The sequence below is a fragment of the Sturnus vulgaris genome, chromosome 4 (genome assembly GCF_052056855.1).
Source record: "Sturnus vulgaris isolate bStuVul1 chromosome 4, bStuVul1.hap1, whole genome shotgun sequence".
In the NCBI taxonomy this organism is placed as follows: Eukaryota; Metazoa; Chordata; class Aves; order Passeriformes; family Sturnidae; genus Sturnus; species Sturnus vulgaris.
This window is the reverse complement of record NC_142246.1, coordinates 41,876,051-41,895,396: the sequence shown is the minus strand read 5'-3', so window position 1 is coordinate 41,895,396 and position 19,346 is coordinate 41,876,051. Positions and strand designations below refer to the sequence as shown.

The following is a 19,346-nucleotide window of genomic DNA, read 5'->3' as shown; positions in this document are numbered from 1 at the left end:
AGAGAATTGTTACAGAAGGAAAGCTGTGCCTCTTAGTTGTCTGTGGTATGAACGAGCTTCACTTCTGACTTACATGAATTGAAGGGAGTTTGTATGCTTCCTTTAATCACAGCTTATGAGCAACCCAACCACTTTCCTCAAAGCTCCCTGTAACAGAAGGGCCAACATTTGCCCTGAAATGTGCCATATCAAGTTGATACCCATGTACAAAATTTTTGCCTGGAAGTAAGAAGCTGAACAAAACCCAACTGGGAAAAATAGAAGAAGAGCATGCATTGCCAACCCTGAGACTCAGATAATCGGTGTCTCAAGAGCAAACTCATGATAGATATGTTCTAGTGAAAGGTATTTGTGCAATACATCACATACATTTATATTTTGATGAGGAGACTGTTATGATTAATACATAATGTGTATGGTCTTTTAAGGCCAAAAGATATGTACTGAGCAAGTAAGGTAGATTTATAGTTTAATAGTCCCTTTTGAGGACATAGAACAAGATAAATTTGAAAAATGTAAACTATTACCTCTCCAGATCAGTAACTGTAAGAAACCTAATGTTTCAGTTCAGAGGAAATTTCTGTTATTTATATGAAATCCATAACCTTAGCTGTTACTGTGAAAAAAGTATAAGTGCAGAAATCTTTAGTATGTTAGCAGTATTTCATAAATCACCAGGTAAATAGAATATTTCAGCTTCTGGAAAGTTCAAATGTTGCCACTAAGAAAAAAAACCCTTTGCATAACAAATTAGTGTGCCCTAATTAAAAGTTTAAAAAAACTCAATTTTTGAAGATCAGTATACAAAGTGAATGTATGACTTCAGAGCTGTGGTATAAGAAATGAGGAGTTGTTAAAGTCTAGCCACAAACTTTGATAAGGAATTGGAGTTCTTAAGCAATTTTTAAAGTTGAATTGCAATTTTTGACATTTTGCATCCAAACATTTTAGGAATTTTCTTTTGCACTGGTATTGCTGTTATTTTATCATAAACCAGAATTCCATGTAAAGATGGAGCTTTACTGTGCTAGAATTTTTGCTGTGTTAAACTAAGAGTAAAATGCAGCTGTTGATTTACAGTCTTTAAGTTCAGGTTGGTAAAAGCTGTGAAAAAGTAACCTGCTACTTTCTGATTGCTTGAATCTAAAGCATGTGTATTTGTAAGACTAAGAACTAAATATGTGTGTGATATTGTAGTTCAGGGAGTTAAGGTGCAATAAGTATTATTGCTAACCAAATTTGTTTTTCAGGACACTCAATACATATAGGAAAGAAAAATAATCCATCTTCTCAATTTTTGTTTTCTGCTCCATGTCTTTAGTTTATTTGCAAAATTATGAATCTGCTGCCATCACAGTAATTAAGGATTAATAGATACAGAAACTGGTCAAGAAATCACAGTATTCAACAGTCACAGAATTGGTCAGATTGGAAGAGACCACAGCAGCATGATCTGGTCCAACCTCTCTTCTCAGTCAGGGTCTTCCTAGAGCACATGGTACGAGATTATGTCCAGAGGGTTCTTGAAAATCTCCAGTGAAAGAGATTTAGTATTCTGTGAGCTGGGACTTAATTTCTATGTGGTGGTATATTTAGTTGTTTCTGAACCAAAGTAAAAAATAGGCAACATAACAGACATTGTATTCCAGATATTTCAGGGGATATGTCACATTCTGATCTTTCCCCTAATTTCTAGGCCAAGTAAAAACTCATTTTGGTTCTGAAGTCAAGGGAAGTCTACAGTGCAGTGGGAGCTTGAATTACATCTTTAATCAAACCAGCAGGGATAGGTAATGGAAGCATCAGCTGAAATTTTGATGCGGGCTGGAAAGGAGAATGTTTGTTTCCACACATTTCTCTTGGTCATCCCACAGTGAGGCTCGAACAGGTTGGTCTATTCCTGCTGACATTACGGCCCTTGCCCACCGTGCAGTCGTACCTTGACAGCAGGGTGGCAGCAGCAGTTCTAAATCTGATGACGGACAAAGAGCCCACAGTGTCTACTCTGCCATCTGGGAATCGCGGCAGTCTCTAAATGCCATCCTACTAAACCAAATCATGTTGTTGCAAACTCCGAGTAACAGTTTTCCTCTAGTAACAGGAAAAATAGCGATGGATTTTTCAGTGAATATAATTTACGTTTATAAACAGTTTATATTCTTTTTCTTTGTGTCTAGTTTATTCAATGCTAAGTGACAGTGAAATTCTTCCTAAGCATGTTTGAAATTGCACATGTTTATGAGGATATATCTCAAAGTTTTCTCTTTAATTAAAGCCCAAAGAGTCTTTGTTCAGTCTGCATTTATTTTTCAGCTGTGTGGGTGTTTATGCATGTATTTTCCTTAAATTGTATTTGTGCAGTCTCATTTCTTCAGCGAAAGATTTTAAGGCAACAAAATGTTGCAAGTGTTACCATAGCAATAAAGATCTTAGAGTATCAAAAATAACATCTTGTTAAATTCCACTGTAAGGTTGGTACCCCTGCAGTTCCAGCATCACTGTCCTTTACTCAGTGAATTTTCTATTTTTTTCTTTGAAATATGGAATGACTTTGACATCATATGGTAGTCATATGGACACATATGATGAGTATTTCACATGAGAGTGAAATGTGACTGGTTATGAGAATAAAATAAAGCATTACTCCAGGTCCCAGGAAAGATATAGGATGTAGCAGTTTTCTAATTTATGCTACAGGAATCTAAGAATAAATATGTTAAGGCCAAATTAGATGTGTAAGTATTAAATTAGTAGAACAGAAAGGAGCTTGGTAGCAAAATCTTATGATCCCTGCAAAGCAGTTATAAGTGTACAGAATTATTATAATATTAATAAAAATATTCCAACAATGAATATACTCAAGTAGGAAGCTCTGGACAAAATAATTTGAACATTCAACCACTGATATTAAATAAGAAGGGGCTTTTAACAATGCAGAGATATTATGCATATATATATCTGATTCCTTAGTATTAATAGTGACAGGGTATTTCAGTGTGTCAAAAGTCTGTTGTGCAAGATGATACACCTTCTTTTGATAAATCAACCCCTTGTTTCAAAACCTTATTTCCAAATTTTGGAGATGACATTTGAAATTTGTGAACTAAATTTTGTATCAAAAGATAATTAAAGGACTCCTGGTGCTCCAAGTCAACCTGCATATGCTCAAATTTGATTTGAAGTCTTATGTATTGTGTAGAAATCACTGTACGTGAGATGAATGTTATGCTGTAGTAAAAAAGATGTCGTATTCGCAGTAGGAAAAAATTTAATTTACTTTCTGATTTAATTTTTTTCTACTTTAAATGCTGAAAAATTTTTGGTTTCCTCAATATATTTTTAACTCGTGCATAAATCTCCAAATAGTGAGGTTTCTGAGACTGCCCACTGTTTTTCTTCCCTTGCAAGCCAAATCACCTTTTCTACAACAAAATGTAAATGCTTTTAAGTTTAACATCAGGTTCCTCAGATCTCGTCTTTCCCCATGCCTTTCTGTCTCCAAGTGGTTTTTGAAAGTCAACCTCTTTTCATGTTTCCTCAGGTGCTTTGTAATCCAATAGTAAGAGCAATGTTGTGGTTTCTTTCATAATGCATATCTCAGATACTTTACTCTTTTTGTGAGGACAAAATTAAGGATAAAAGATGCTGGATTCTGTGACAAGACTTGGCATGACTTACAGACCCATTTAATTTAATATGCAGGTGTTTGCTTTGGAAGACAATTAGTCATCTCTATTATTTTGAAGCTTCCCATACATTAATGTCCCCATCTGTCTCCTTGCTCCTTTTTTGTTTTTTAATGTGTTTCATAACATAAAGATCAATATTGAACAGGTAGTGGCTTCTCACATCCCAGTGGATTTGTGATGATTTATCCAATATAAATTATTAACCTAATAGCGTCTGAGAGCTATACCAAACACTTTTTTTTTGTATGCAGTTACATTTCTGTTTAGTACTTCCTTGCGGAATAGGTGTTTATAGAGTTTATTAGAATTATTTAATGCATAAACCTTTGTTAAATTACTATAATATTGGTATATCTTTTCCTGAAAGATCTTAACTGATTTGCCTGTGCCACAGTTCCTTCCACTGTGGCAACTGGCAATGCTTTAAATGCAGCTGAAGTCCCATTGCTTAATCTGTACTAAGTACTGAAAATCAATATGTTGAAATAGCAATATTGGCTTCTGGAACAATACTTCAGTAGGAATTACACATCTATAGTTATATACCATGATGCTGCATCTCATCACAGTATTATCTCAGGAATCAGAGTTTATATCCAGGAAAGATATCATAATGTATTAAATATCATGTGGTACCTACAAAAGAAATAAATTGTCAGATATCTGGGTTCCAATCATGCGTTCTTCTATTTGTCAGTAATGTATAATTTGCAAGTATTTACTATCTTCTTATTCAGTACATGTGTACCATCATTATGATAAACTTACGGATGTCTTTAGAAGTGTTACTAAAGTAATCTATTATCTATGCAATTATACAAAGAACATTTTTCCAATTGAAAAAAAATTATATGAGTCAGGAAATTATCTGTAAGTATCAGACCGAATCATTTATCATTAGTTGCAATTAAATTACCAATGTATCAGAACAGTGCTAGCAATTGCAAACATTTCAATCAATACTTTATGAAAAAAATGAGTTTTTATGTTCCTGATGAGCTGCACATCTTTCTGTATAGGATGTCACATATCATGTGGCAATATTTCCATTTTTATTGTTTAAATAAGAGGAATAAAAAATACCAATTGCATAGAACACATCAATTTTGGGCAATATCTTTGTTCTCGAATAGAGTTTTATATTTTTACTAATATATCAATAGCAATTTTTGTAGTAAGAACTGATTAAATAGGAGCAGGACTGAGATCATGCATATTTTTCAATTTACACGTAGATTTTTTTGTTTGTTTGTTTGTTTAGAACTAGGAAAAATATTTTGGAATTTGGATATATTAGCATTGTTTTTCTGTGTCGCTCATTTGGCCTTCTTGTGCCTTCTTTGGTAGCTGAATACTAGCTTGAAAAGATATGTATTGGCATATGTTTCAAGAGATCTGGTGTTCCTTTTAAATCCCATATTGATTAAGCCTTCTTAGTTATCTGCAATGTGAAGTGTCTTGCTGACAGGTTATGAGAATGCCTGCTGGAAAGGAAACATAATGACAGTGCATAGACTGATTGCACTAAATTGCGTGGAGCATGCAAGGTTTGTTTACAAACTCTCAGAAGAAAGATACTGTGGTTTTCCTGCTGCAGACTGATATCGAAAGAACTCCGTGATGACTCCTATAGTGCTGGTTATGTTATTGGAATATTTAGTGTGTTTGATGAGAAGTGAAAGTGAAATACCAGGAACATGCAAATAATGTTCTACTTACCGTGTTTTGTAATTCTTGCCTTATTAGCTACAGGGCAAAACCATGCTGCTTTTGAAAAAAGCCCCAGAGGATTTTAATTTTGCTAAAAAAATATCTAAACAATGGTTATGAGAATGGCATAGGAAATGAGGAGTGTACCTGTTCCCTTTGCATATGTCATTGCTGTTAATTAGAAAAAAATTATCTTTTTTCTATTGTTGCTTCTAAATAAGACTTCAAAATATGCCCTATTGTTGGATTCCTTAATATCCAGTATATTGCACTCCAAGGATCCCAACGCAGTCAAAAAGGGAGTACTCTCTATTTTAGAAAGCTATTGCCTTCATTAGGTTGCTCTCTCAAATTCTCCAGTAAACTTCCTCCAGAAACAATGGGTTTTTCCATTACAAACACTTCCCCCCCCAAGAGGTAATGGTAAGTTCTGAATTACAAGGACACTAGAAATTGAAAATCTGCCGGTTTTTAGGGATAGTTCAGTATAATTTTTTTCATTCATTGCACTTAATCTCGGGGAAAATGTGCATTTTCAATAACTCCTCCTGCACATAAATGCACATACTTGTATTAAAAAAAAAGCTAAAGATTTGCTTCTACAAAGAATTTCTGTTCATGGTAAGTGATGCACTAGAAAAGTAGGTTAAAAATATGTTGCTAGGAAACAGAAGAGGATCCTAGCAACTGCTTCTGAAAATGGAAGTTGTATATCTGTGTAAGGATGGAGCTTCAACCCACAGCAATCCTGCTAGCTAATATTGTTTTCTTAAAGAGGATTAATTCTGTATCTTCAATCTTTGCTATTTTATTAATAAAATAATATTTCTTAATTAGAATCATGTTCCTAGAGAAGAAAAATGATTTTTCGTCCATTATAGTATCTTACAATGTACTGGTTATATGCTCAGTATTTAGCTGGACCAGAATTGTAAGCTTCTGAGATCCATGTTCCTCATTTATATGCAGGATTCACCAATTAGAAAGATGTTCATTAACCTGTGGCTTTATGCAGTCAATACTCTAAGAGAGTATTTGTTTTATTGAATTTTTGTTGTTATGTCCAGGGATTTAACACCTCAGGGAGGAAGTATGCAGTTGTGATCCCAAATTATTTTTAGGAAAATAAACAATAAGGGATTTTTTAAATATATGGAGTTGGCTCTTCTTTCAGCACTAGTTTCACTTCCTTCCTGGACTTTCATTTTTCCATCTTCTTTTCCGTCTTGCCATAATTTTCCACAATAGTTCACCTCACAGAATTTGTGCCTTTTCTGTTAAACCTTTTTCCCCTTCCTCTTGCATTTCTTACACAGTCATCCTTACTTCTGTTTTTCCAGACCTTGCCTTCTCTGCTCTCTCTTACTCCTCCCACTTCCCTGATCCACACAGTTATATTCATTTTCCCTAATGAACCTTTGCCTTGGAAAACAGGGCATTAGTTACAGGACACAGTAATGCTACAATTCGTTCTAACATTGTTAACTACTTTCAAGGCAGAGAGGCTTTTATTGCTGAAAGCAGCAGAACTGTAGAGAACAGTCCATTTTATCTTCAGTGTGTAGGCTAATGCTGTGCAAGCTCAGGACCACTTGATCTACATCCATCTGACTTTTCTATCTGCATATATACAGACACTTAAATATAGTCGCAGCATATTGTCCTAAAATTGTGTGTGTATTCTTACACATGTGTGCGTAATCTGTCTTGATCTTTGCCTCAATGTCAAGATAAATTCTGATACAGAAGTACTATAAAATAGGTCAATATGTAAAGCTTGTGTAGGTTTCAGCATGTAACTTATACACTTGAGTCAATCTTGGAGCAATAGAAAGAGTTAAATATGTAAAAAACCCAGGCAGTTATTGTCATATGACAGTCTGTACCCTGCAGGTGAAGGCTTGTTAAGGAGTAGGAAATCAGAAGGAGATTTAGATACCAAGTGGACAGAAATAAGGGATGACAGATGAAGAAAAGACAATCAGATGTGAATTTACTTTCTGCAGCTGTCTTGACTAAACTACCCATGCATATAGGCAAATATCGCTAAGGAGTAGCTTTGGAGAAATTGTGATTTATAAAGTGGGAGATCACTGGAAAGAAGACAGCAATGCCTGAACTAGGAATTATATCCAAGGCTACTGTAGCATCCTGAGTATCTCCCTTTTAGAAAAACTCATTTCTTTTCTGTGCTAATTTAATGGGTCATTGAAGAAATGGATCCCTTTTATACCTGCATTTGTTTTTGGTTGTTTTTTTGTTTTTTTTTTTGTTTTAGATTTTCTTCAACATTCCTTTCTACTGTGGCAGAACTAAAGCTATGGTATGTGCACTGCAAACATGAAAAATGTACCTGGCTTCAGTGTCTGCTGGAACAATCTACTGCCAACCTTGTGCAGTGTGGATATTCTGGATGGACTCACCTAATAAGCATTAACTCTACCTAGAAACGATTATGTACAGTAGCTGGTAAGATAACAATGGGGCATTGTCCCTTTAAGAGAACACACCTATTTTGAAGTGACAAAGAGTGTAGTCCTATTAAACAAAGTGGAAAGTTCAATAAGTTAAGCAATAGTAAAAAATAATTAGCCCTGTGTCAGGGTTGTTGATTAATGAGTAATTGAATCTCTCAACCTGCTGGATATGGAGTTTGAGTTTGATGAAATTAGATCTCTGTGGTGTGAGCTGATCTCCCATTTAAGTGAAATAAAATCCTCATTGCAGGAATTGGTTTGATGATCTTACTCAGATCCTCAAAATATTTTCCTTTGCATTACTAAACCACTTAATTGTTCATCAAAGGTTGGTAGAATTGTTGGTTTACAATATATTAGATCAGGATAAAACAGCTCTGGTAAAAATGGTGCTAGCACAAAGTAAACTCCAAGTATATTCCAGTTTTCTTTTGCTTCATTAAAAACAAAGACTGATCACATTAGCTTTCTCCTTGTATATATAGTCATGTATTTGTGAGCATAGGGAATGCAATGGGGAAGGTGGATAAATCAGGAATTAGAGATGATTTCTCTATTTTCCACTAAGTGTAGTTCCACATTTTGTTATTTCCTGCAGTAATGTCATTTGGCTTATTTCTGCTTGAAAGAAATACCTTGCATTTCATATATTCAAAGGTATATTTTTGAGGACCTTGACAGAAAATTGGCTGTCGTGAATAATTTCCCTCTGAATGTCAGTCACCTAAGTCTCTAAGCATGGTTGAACACACAACATGTTTAATGAAACTTTAACAGATCCAAAAATTTGGTTGACATGAGCAAATGTTTATGATTAAATTAAGGATTGTTTCCAGTCCAAAGCCCAGCAAAAACAATCCTAATGGCTCCAGCACGCTAAGAAGGATTAAAGAAAATGTGTGTTAAAGCTGACAGTGATCACTGATCAAAACTTCAGTCTTTTTAGCCCGAAGGTAACTGGGTCAGATTTCATCATTGTAAGCCTTAAGGTATAAAATAGAAATTGAACTTGCATGGTGATGCAAGCTGACTATGAAATTAGGAGGCCTTGGCTCACAAAATATGAAAAGTTGGCATACTCAATGGAAATGGTGTTCAAAGCAGTTCACAGTAAGAATGAGGAAAACAGCTTATACTGCTTTGGAAGAATAAACAGCAATTCTCCTTTTGCAGTACTCATATTTCACACATAAATAAGTTTTAGGAAAAAAAGCAAAATTAATATCAAAGTAGGAATAAAAATAGTGATCCTTTGAAGTTTCTAAATGTTTAGAAATTGTCTATTGTGAAACTTCTGTGTGTAAAATATAAAAGGTATTTTTTTTGTGAAGAAATAGGCATTTAGGAAAAGATCGGAGTAGCTATACAAAATAGCATATTTTCTTCCAGAAAAAAAAATCCAATAAGAAAACTAGCACTTGAAAGCAATTTGAGCAAATAATGAATAAATATTTTTAAAACATTACAATAAACATTTTTCTTTTGATACAGGTTTTTATAGTTGCATTTGTTGCTGTACAAGAGGAGATTCTTCTGAGAAGACAGGGGGACTATTTATTCTATCTCAAAATCATAACAGTCAATTAATTCTTTATATTAGGTCTTAGGTTTTCAACTCAGCAAGAGGAGCAGAATTTGAAATGTTCATCAGGGGGAAGAATTACCTGGTGAGAATATCTGAGCTGCGAGCACACCATATTGGTTCTAATTTTACTTTTCTTTTAAAAATAGAAGCAGAGAATTGTGTCTATAGGACTGCTCCTGAGATATGGGCCGGGATCTCTAAAAGAGCACTGGCTAAAAAAGAAGTCAAATATATTACAGTCCAATATATTACCTCCTTCCCCATGGTCTGGGTGCCAGCCCAGGAGCCTCAGTGCTTGTTGGAAGCATCAGCATAATCAGCTGTCACAGTTCAACAAAATACCCATCCCAACTCATTGTGCTACAGCACCTACTCAGGAACACTAGGATACCAAAAGCCAATACTTAATCCTGCAGACAACCACGTAAAACTTAGAGTGGTACACGTGGAAGCAATAAGGCCCTCTGAAGACAGAAAGTACAAAGGGTGCATGATGCACTGTTGAGTAGGTGGGCTGTGACCACCTTGTGTTTCTTCTAAACTGTTCAACCTGACGTGAACTTCTGCCGACTTTTTCCCCCCTCTTTATTTTTGCCTGTTGATCTTTTGAGTAAAAACCCAAATTTAGGCTGTATAGTTTGTTATGTGCCTCTAAAGAGGAGAAAAAGGATGACAAAGGATGCTAATTTAGAAAGACACAAGTGAAAAGTGATGATGAGAAACTGTCACAAACCTGACATGAAATAAAATATACCTTCAAAGCAGTGACTGGCCAGTGAATTACACTCCCATCTAAGACATCTTGAAGATAGACCAGATCCCGGGGGTGCAGCAGGACAGGGAGTGGAATATGCTGCAGTACTGGTTGCTGCAGGAGCCTGGTTTTTGACTGCTGCTGTGCACATGCATGTGCCTTACACTACCCTGAAAGAGATACTCCCCTTTCCTATATACCCAGTGCTGCTCCACTGCTCCAAAGCTGCCAGTTGCAGCAGGCATGTGTATTTAGCAGCTAAAGCATGAATAAATCAAGCCATTCCTTGTGGCTGGGCATATCTATTTAGCTATTAACTATTGCATGTGGGAAGAAGATATCAAACTGGAACTATTAGGAAGGACTGTGATGTTAAGGAATATGAGCACCTAAAATCTGAGCTGGCAGGGGGTTGGAGACCAGTCCTCCTTGGAAAGAGAAGGGAGCAGTCTGGATTCACCTGAAAAACCCTGACCAGGAATTAATTTAATACCATGAACTTTTGATTCTGAACCTTAATGATCTCTGTATACTTACTATTAAAATGTAATTTTTGGTTTAGCTTATTCTCTGCCACCTATTTTGAAGTAAGTCTCCTAATAATGTTCCATTTCTTGAAACAATTTTAGGGTGTTTCCTGTGATGGAAACGTGCTTATTTCCAGGGACTTCTGCCTAGAAAAAACATTGGAATAAAACTGGAAGGACAGATTTCTCAGGCATATTTTCTCTCTTTCACACACACAACATATCTTTATATTGCAGTATGTATTTACATGCAAATGCATCCAGACCCATATAAGAAATTTAGGAGGTGATTTAGGAAATCAGCAAAATGATAAACAAACATAGCTTTTCCCAAACAGTAATTGTACAGAATATGGTAATGTGTGCATGAGAGATGTAATTATGAAAAAGGAACAGAGCATGAGCACTGTATTTATGGTGATACAAACAGAAATAAAATAAGTAAGAACATCAAGATTCAACTGAAATATGTAAAGGCGTTGTGGAGGTGTGTTCAAGCAGTGGGGTGATTTCTGCTGGAAGGAGCACTCTTGCTGAAGTAAGTTCAGAATACACTGGAAAGTAATACCATTATGAGTAATCATATTTTGACAGAAGATAGAAATAACACTATTTCTATTTCTTTAGAGAAACAACAGGACAAAACAAGGAACAGAAAGCATGTGTTTTCCTAAAAAAATTCAGTACAGTACTTTGAGTCAAAAATGTGGGAAGAAGATGTTACTCATCAGCATTTCTATAGTTTTATTGATAGAGTATTCTGTTCTGCTTTGACATATACATGTTTGATGAAGATAATGATTGGTTAAGTGTAATGATGATTATCTGATTCTAATTTTAAATGGTTAAAGGTGGAGCTCACCAGTGGAAATTGTTGGTCAATCTGCAGTAAACTAGTTTAATATTGGTTACTCCATTTTCGTATATTCATGCAAGCTGTTCTGTCAAAATCACTCCTTATATTAATGGGGAGGCAAAATTGCAGTAATAGTTATCATTTGCATAGGCTGCCTCCTCACAGTGTTCCTCAAAGAACACTGAGAAGCTCCAAGAAGATTTTCAGCCTGACTTGAAGTGTGGGAGGTTGTTTTCTGCCAGTAAGTAAAGGGAAAGGACAGATAAAATGCTGATGCTGAATGTTAACCTGGGGTTTTAGCATGGATATTAGATAGGTTTATTTATTTATTGTGAGAAGCCCTTGATGTGTTGTATCTGGACCTTTTTTTTGCCATTAGCCACCTGGCAAAAGGCTTTTAAAGGGTTCAGCTGAAGTTGAAGCACTAGAACCAATGTACACAGTAGTTAATTAAATTAGCCAAAATACTTTTGGCTCCAACTTTAGAGAAAGGCCTTAATAATATTTTTCAATTTGCTTTCAATCATCTCAAAATTAATAGCAGCACGTTATTCCAATATAGAATAGGATATTTTATCAGAAAATTTAAAATTGACCTCTGTAAGTTTGAATTGCCCTTTGTTTACGAAAAGGTCTATTTTCAGTGTGCTGTGACAGCAAAAATACTACTAAAACAATAATTTATATAATGGATCTTTAAGATTGCATTCAGTTTTACTGGGCATTTAAAAAATTGCCAGCATGTACTTTTAAAAAGGCTGAACCTCATTTACACTGGATTTTAGTGGAACAGCAAAGTGCAGCAGAAATTGAAGGAGTATAAAATATGAGAGTATCATATTTGTTATGCTTTCATGCTCTTAGTGCCATTATACCATCATACATAGCTTATTCTTGTTAATATTTTGGTTTCCAAATCAAGGCATTATTGAAAAGTTTAATTATATTTTAAGAAAATTATTTTTCCTAGAAATTCAAGGAGACTATTAAAATGGTCTTTGTAAGTGGGATTACTTTTAAAATGGAGGAAGAACCCAGACTTCAGTACACACACAAAGGTATGTTTGTGCTCTGATGTATTCTTTTTTCCCCAAGCATACTCTTGTGTAGAATTCTAGGTCATTTGGGCAGAAATTTGAAGATAGGCACCAAAGATTGTTTTTTCCCTCCTAAGAACTCAATTGAGCAAAATCATTCAGTCTAGAGTTGATCTGTAGAACACTGATTTTCTACCTTTGCGTTTAGAGTGGTAAGTCTTGTCAGTAAGCTTATGCTTCCAGTATAATTCTGGAGAGAAACTTTCTGCAGTAGCTTTCTCTTCTTTGGCAAATATCTGAAAAAGCTCTATACTGTATTCAGTTTTTACTTTAAGCCTTTAGGCTTGTGCTTTTTTCTATGCAAAATGTTGGGAGGTTTTTTTCTGATTAAAAGCTACTACTTGTTGACATTATTCAAGCCATCCCCAGACATTTCATGCTTTATATTTGTATCCTGAACTTGAATCTGCATTATTCCCTTTCTAAATTCCTTTAAAATTATATGATAGTCTGTAAGTAGGGCTCAGAAAACTGAAGCTTGCTTCAATGTATATATCCTTTTTAGCCTGTTAAACCTTACCTTTTATTTCTATCCTATTTGTTAATATGAAATTAGCTATTGCAGGTTAATTTAAAGAGGTGGTAAAGGCAAGAGCTAGTCAAAAATACTGCAGAATGAAAATATTAAATGTGAAGGCATATTAAAAAAAAATCAGAATTCATAAGGAAACAAAGGAGGAGTTCCTTTCTTATTTATTTCATTTACTAAGTTTAAAAATCCTGTTTATTAATGTTTCATTTAATGTTTCCTGGATCTCATCTGCTTGTGTATTGATGTGCATGGATTCCTAGGAATACCACAGTGCTTTAGCAATAGAGGAACTAAATAGCTCACGCTAGAATGCTGGACATTATCTAGAGTGGTATAAAGCTGGCCTAGAGAAAAATATTTTGTGAGTTATTTAGGGCTATAGCTATGACATCTGTTTTCAATCAATCTGCTCACTGATAGAAGTTAAATATTGATAGCCTTACTGATATATCAATTACATAATTAATAGGGGAATGTTGAAAATTAGGTAGGAAGTTACCACTAAAAGATGTAGTTGGAAGTTGTCAGATATTAATAAATTTAGAGCAATTAATAAATTTAGAACAATTTTTTTCCTTACACTTCACATGTAACTCCTTTAATTTTTTTGTTTGGTTGCTTTGGTTGGAGGATTTTAATAATTTTTATGGAATAATTGTGAAGAATAAGATTCTGATGATAATAGGCCAGATGTATATTTTGCATGAGTGTGCCTGTAGAAAATATTCTTATTGTCCAACAACTTGTGCAAAGTCAAAGATACTTGAATAAGTACCATCAGAGAGAAGGGGTCTGTTCTTGAACAGCTTCTCACAGCAGAGGTCAGAGCTGCAGTAGCTTTAAAAACTGCTAAACCCTTATGTATCCCTGTAGTAAAGTTGACGTGTGAATTCAGATAGTTGCAAATTGACTTTCCAAACCCTACGTAGCCTAAGCAGGGCTATTACACATGCTTTGATGTTCTACTAAAGTGTTGCAAATGTCCAAAATTACATTTATTGCTTTCCTAACTGTCTTTTGGCTCTTATATCTCTGCTATATTACAACCCAAAGATTTCTGAACCTGGCTGCCTAAACCCTAGATGAAAACTGCTGTAAATTGGTTTCATGGTTATCTAGGTTTTTAGATCTTCACCTTTGGCCATACACTTGCCTCTCAATCTGAATTATCCTCCTCTGATTTCACTTTCAAAATCAGTACACTTCCACAAAAAGGCTGTGTTTTGAAGAACTAGAATTTCTTGCTATTCCACCAAAAATTCCAGACAAGTTCTAACCTTTTTCCAGACCCACTCATTTTCTACTGATTATAGCTTGCCTAAAATCACACTACAATATGTGAAGGAGGACATGCCTGCACTGGCACATAGAGGCAGGTCTGAGCTCCCTTTAGTTGTGGTGTTAGCCTGCAAAAACCAGGGAAAGATTGGGCAGAGACACCTATGCAGGTTCAATTAAATTCCAGCTACCTTGGTGCAGCACTTTCACACAGCCTAATCTAACCAGTTGAGAGCTCACTGTTAGCTCATTGTGTTCACAACACTGTGTAGAACGTGGTAATTCTACACGTGTTCTCCACCATCCTCTGTTTATGAGGTCTGCTCCTCCCAATGAACATACCTTCAAAACGACCCTTTTTTCCGTCCATTCAAAGTACTCACCAAATCGGTGGAGAATGATGGTCTCTCTTATCTATATGTGAATCTGTATGTGGAACACTGGAAATGAGTGATGTCTTTCATTATTTGAATTTGCTTAAACTAATTCTATCCCCACTGATCCTAGCTCTTAGATAAGGAGAGGTATTCTCCTGTACAGGGTAATTACATGAAACATCTACAGTAAATCCAAAGCATGAGGAGTTCTGAGACTGAACTGTGCAGATACTGGCTACAATATCCATTGTTGGACCTCGAGTGGTTGGAACTCAGATATCAGAAATCTCAGACAAATACACAGCACTTTGTTGTGTTAATAATGGAGGCTAGGATTTCCTACATACTGGCTCCAGCCCTGCCCTCCCTCCCCCGGCTATAAATCCAAGCTTGACTAATGCAAAAGTAATATAACTAACAAGTGGCATGTAGAGCTGTAGCATGAATAAATGCTTGTGGCTGATGCATTGTGGTTGTTTGGCCTTGATGGTTAAGGTATGAAAATCCTGTGGCTTTTCTTAAAACTGAATATTTATAAGTGATGGCATGCAAATTCTTAGGTATCATAAAAACTGTGTACTCTTTCTGCAGCCTTTCCTTCAGCCACAAACTTACAAGATCTGATCTCAATCCTCTGTTTTATATTTTTACAGAGTGTATGGAAACATAATAATCTTTGAGATCATTGTCCTTCTGTTTCATTTCCACTGGAATCAGACTGTGAGTTCCAAAGCTATTTAGGAAACACACATGGGATGTGTATGGAGTGTACTCAGGAAATATTTTACAGTAGAGCAAACTGTGGCAGAAAGAGCCCTGCATTTTTCTCAGCTGTCATTAGTTAAAAGTTTGAGTATATTTTTCATAATTCTGGATGTCTGTAGGGGAAAACTGATGTCCTAAAAATTTCAGCTTTGACATGTTTGGACTAAATCTTGACTTCTGCCTTAGGAAATAATGCCAAATGAACTAGCTGTCTTGGAATTTTCAAGACACAGAAATAGGATGATGGACAAAAAAGTGGGAAAATACAAGACTATAGACTTCTGAAATTTAGATTGGTTTTGAAGCTTCAATTTGGCAGTAATGTACAACCCAATTACTTGTTCATAAGAAATGCTTTGCCTTTCTTATACAGTAACCTTGTCTCTTCTTTCAAACAATAATTTGGATGTCAGTTCTCAAATTTTATAATTTTTGTGACTTTTGAACCTTACAAAGTAAATCCACATACCTTGCCTAACTTTTAAGGATCAAAGAAGAAACTTTTTAGTGAAAAGTAATAAATATTTCTGAATGTGTTTTATAACATTTATTTAGCAGTGATTGAAACAGAAAACCTAGTTCTTCTATTAGATAATATACGTCTGTGATGGATATAAATAATGGTTTGTAAAATATAAGTTATCAGAGCCTTTAGCACCAGTAAAATATTATTCTTGGCAGACATCAGTTTCAATGAAATTTGAACCACAGTTTATGCAAAGGTCTCATAAGAAAGTAATGCATTCATCCGTGTAAGGCTGAAAAAATCAGACCAGCAATGACCTGTGCAAAATATGGAGAAGTTTAGAGAATGAGCCCATAGAAGTGGCACTGATTTCCTGATTGCATCTTACTGCCTCTTCACAGCTTCTCATGTCTTACACAGCTCACTTATCCTCTGCTTTAGAGTTTGACCATACAAGAGCCCTTTCTCCCTGCTGATGTTGTCTTGTGATGCTGCTCCTCTGATTTCTGCAGATTTATGGAGAAATCTGCCAAGAGAGAGATGAGTTATAAGGCAGTATATTTATTTCTCAGGGGAGTTACCTCATTAGGAGCTATCTTTGTATTTGCCAATTCAGTTCGTCCACTGCACAGCAAACAGGCACTTACATGTGTACTTACACAGAGGAACAGTAGCGTTGAATCTGCATCCTAGAAGCAAAAAGATCTTATTTCAAATTGAATCGCCTCTACATTTGTGAATTAAACTGCTGTTTTTGTAGCTGAACCTAATACTGAGATATTTGCAACCATTTACCATACGCCTGAGATACAGAACAGAGAAGTGAGAGTTTCTGAAGGGAGCAAGGAAATATGTACTCTGGTTGCCAGTAGCAACAGAAAAAAAATATATATTTCTGAGAAGAAGTATTATTTATGTCTGGGAGTTTTTTTCTTTTGTAGCACGTATTATATCTGTTTTCATTTCTGACATCCTCACCCTTTTGATTTGATCTCAATGTTCAACTGAGCTATATTCCAAGGCTTGCAATCTAAAAACTGTTAAAATTCAGGAGGGTAAAAGAAACCGGTTAAAATTCATAATCAGAAACTAGTGATTTCCTGATTAATATGCTACATCTGTTCTAACTTCCAACTATGGACAGCATTATCTTGTGGCCTTGTTGAACAGCAGAGGATACTGAGGAACATGTGGAAATCAATTTTCTATGTCATAGGGTACTTCTGGAAGGCTTCACAAACCTGTGCAGACTCTGATACATCCACAAGCTCTATCAGTAACTTTTCTCTTACAGTTTTCAGATCTTACTGGAATTAATGATGCTAGACTGATAATCACAGATAAGGCGCTTTGCTAGTCTATATCAAGGTACAAAAGAACCCTTTGAAGTTCTTTAAGCATGTCTAGATTAAAAACTATAAAATATATCTGAACACCAAAGTTTTATAGTGGTGATTTTTTCTGATTTCCTTTAGAGTTGTCAAAAAATACATTTTCTGTATTATCTCGAGGTCCTGCTACTCTTATATAAAACCCCTCTCAATTTGCATGTTATTGCCTCTTCTGAGTAATAAGATTTGCAAAAGTATCTCAATTACTAGATTGTTAAGCCCTTTAAATAATTTTGAAAATGTTATCTAAATAAATTCAATTTCCTAGAGCATGTATATGAGAAAGACCTGTAGAAACAAAAGAAAAAAAGATGGTCGGGGGGGTTGGAACACCTCTCCTGTGGAGACAGGTTGAGGGAGTTGGGGTTGCTCAGGCTGGAGAAGAGAAGGTTCCAGGGTGACCTTAGAGCACTTTTGAGTACCTAAAGAGAGCTGGAGTGGCTTTTTACAAGGACATATAGTGAGAGGACCCAGGGGAATGACCTTATGCCTAACTGAAAGAGTGTCCCTGGAAATATTCAAGGTCAGGCTGTCCATGGCTCTGGGCTCTGATCTAGTTGAAGATGTCTCTGCTCACTGCAGAGGGGTTGAACTAGATGAGCTTTACAAGGTCTATGACAAACCCAAAATATTCTATGACTCTATGAATAATTTCATTAATCAACATCTGAAATTTAGTCTGAATAACATGTGATATTACATTTCTATGTCCACAATGACACAATGTGCTTCTGTTTGGAAAAAATTTGTTGGTACTTTTAATAAATGTTTTCCATAGGCTTTGATGAAATATATGGAACTGCTTTTGAAGATCAATATAAATATTTATAAGCCTAAATTTTAGCTTGGTGATTTGAAAACATTGGGATTGTGAATTTATTTTTCTTCTCCTTGTAAAGTCATCAGAGTATTTAGAAACAGAGAAACAGAGAAACTGGAAGAAAGCTCAGGGAAAGTATTGTGTGTACTTGTTCTGTTCTTCTGCTCTTCCTGGACCTTCATTTTTGATCACTGTCAGGAGCCAAATATGACCTAGGCAGACCTTTGGTATGTCTCATGTTCTTGTAAGTACTTTCTGCCTTTTTTCTGTCACTTGAATTGTATTCCATTACAATAGTGAAGCCTGCAAGCTCAGGGACTGTGCATGTTTTTTCACTATGCCCAGCATAATGGGGCATTAACCTTGGCCACCTCTTGGTTCTGCCCTGGAAAAACAGCAATAACATGACTAATAATATATACTATGTTATTTTCTCCTTCTAGGATAAAAATAGTAGAGGATTTATCAATCAATTTAAGGAAATAAAAATTAACTTCCATGAAAATGATGGGGATGGAATTAAAGAGTAAGCTCAAACACTAAATCAGTGTTCAGATAAGTATGTGATCTTTTGCAAGTTTACTGAACCTAAAACAAGCTAGGACATTTGGGTTCCACTTCGTATACACCCATAATATTAACATCTGTATTCATGCTTTAATGCTGCTCCTTTAGTAACCCCAGATCCTTCAACTGGATCATGACATGCTGGTATCCTCTGCTTAATCAGATTTCCAGTTAATGTGGTGATTTTTGTAACTGTGTAAACAATTTGAAAATAAATATTCAAAGTTAACTGAAAGTGAGTTTTGAAACCAAAATATGTGCCTCAGCAATGTGATTGACAATTTAAACTGAAGTCTAAAAATATTTCTGCAAGATTATTCTGTAAGGAAATAGTCTTCTGGTTTAGAGAAATTCTTGAGGAACTGGAGGGATGTGCCAATAAAAGTGTTTCTACATACTCACACCCCTCTTATGCCTTAGCTGGGGGTTGAAAATTCAAGATTAGGTGCACATTT

The 19,346-nt window shown here is 35.4% G+C and overlaps 2 long non-coding RNA genes across 7 annotated transcripts in view; both read left to right on the top strand.

Moving 5' to 3' along the window:
* The window catches only part of LOC148223969 (uncharacterized), a 134,416-nt gene that overhangs the window by 79,849 nt on the left and 35,221 nt on the right, over window positions 1–19,346 (top strand). The gene's annotated exons all lie outside the window — the stretch shown is intronic.
* LOC148223970 (uncharacterized) overlaps window positions 1–19,346 on the top strand; it is an 82,914-nt gene that overhangs the window by 38,984 nt on the left and 24,584 nt on the right. The window contains exon 1 of one of the 6 annotated variants that reach the window (XR_015803207.1): window positions 11,218–11,280. The exons of 3 other annotated variants lie outside the window; for them this stretch is intronic. This is a non-coding gene — a long non-coding RNA (uncharacterized LOC148223970). Of the gene's footprint in view, window positions 1–11,217; window positions 11,281–11,733; window positions 11,840–12,471; window positions 12,657–19,346 lie in introns of those variants that run through there. 2 more of the 6 variants (XR_015803206.1, XR_015803210.1) reach the window with 2 other exon arrangements.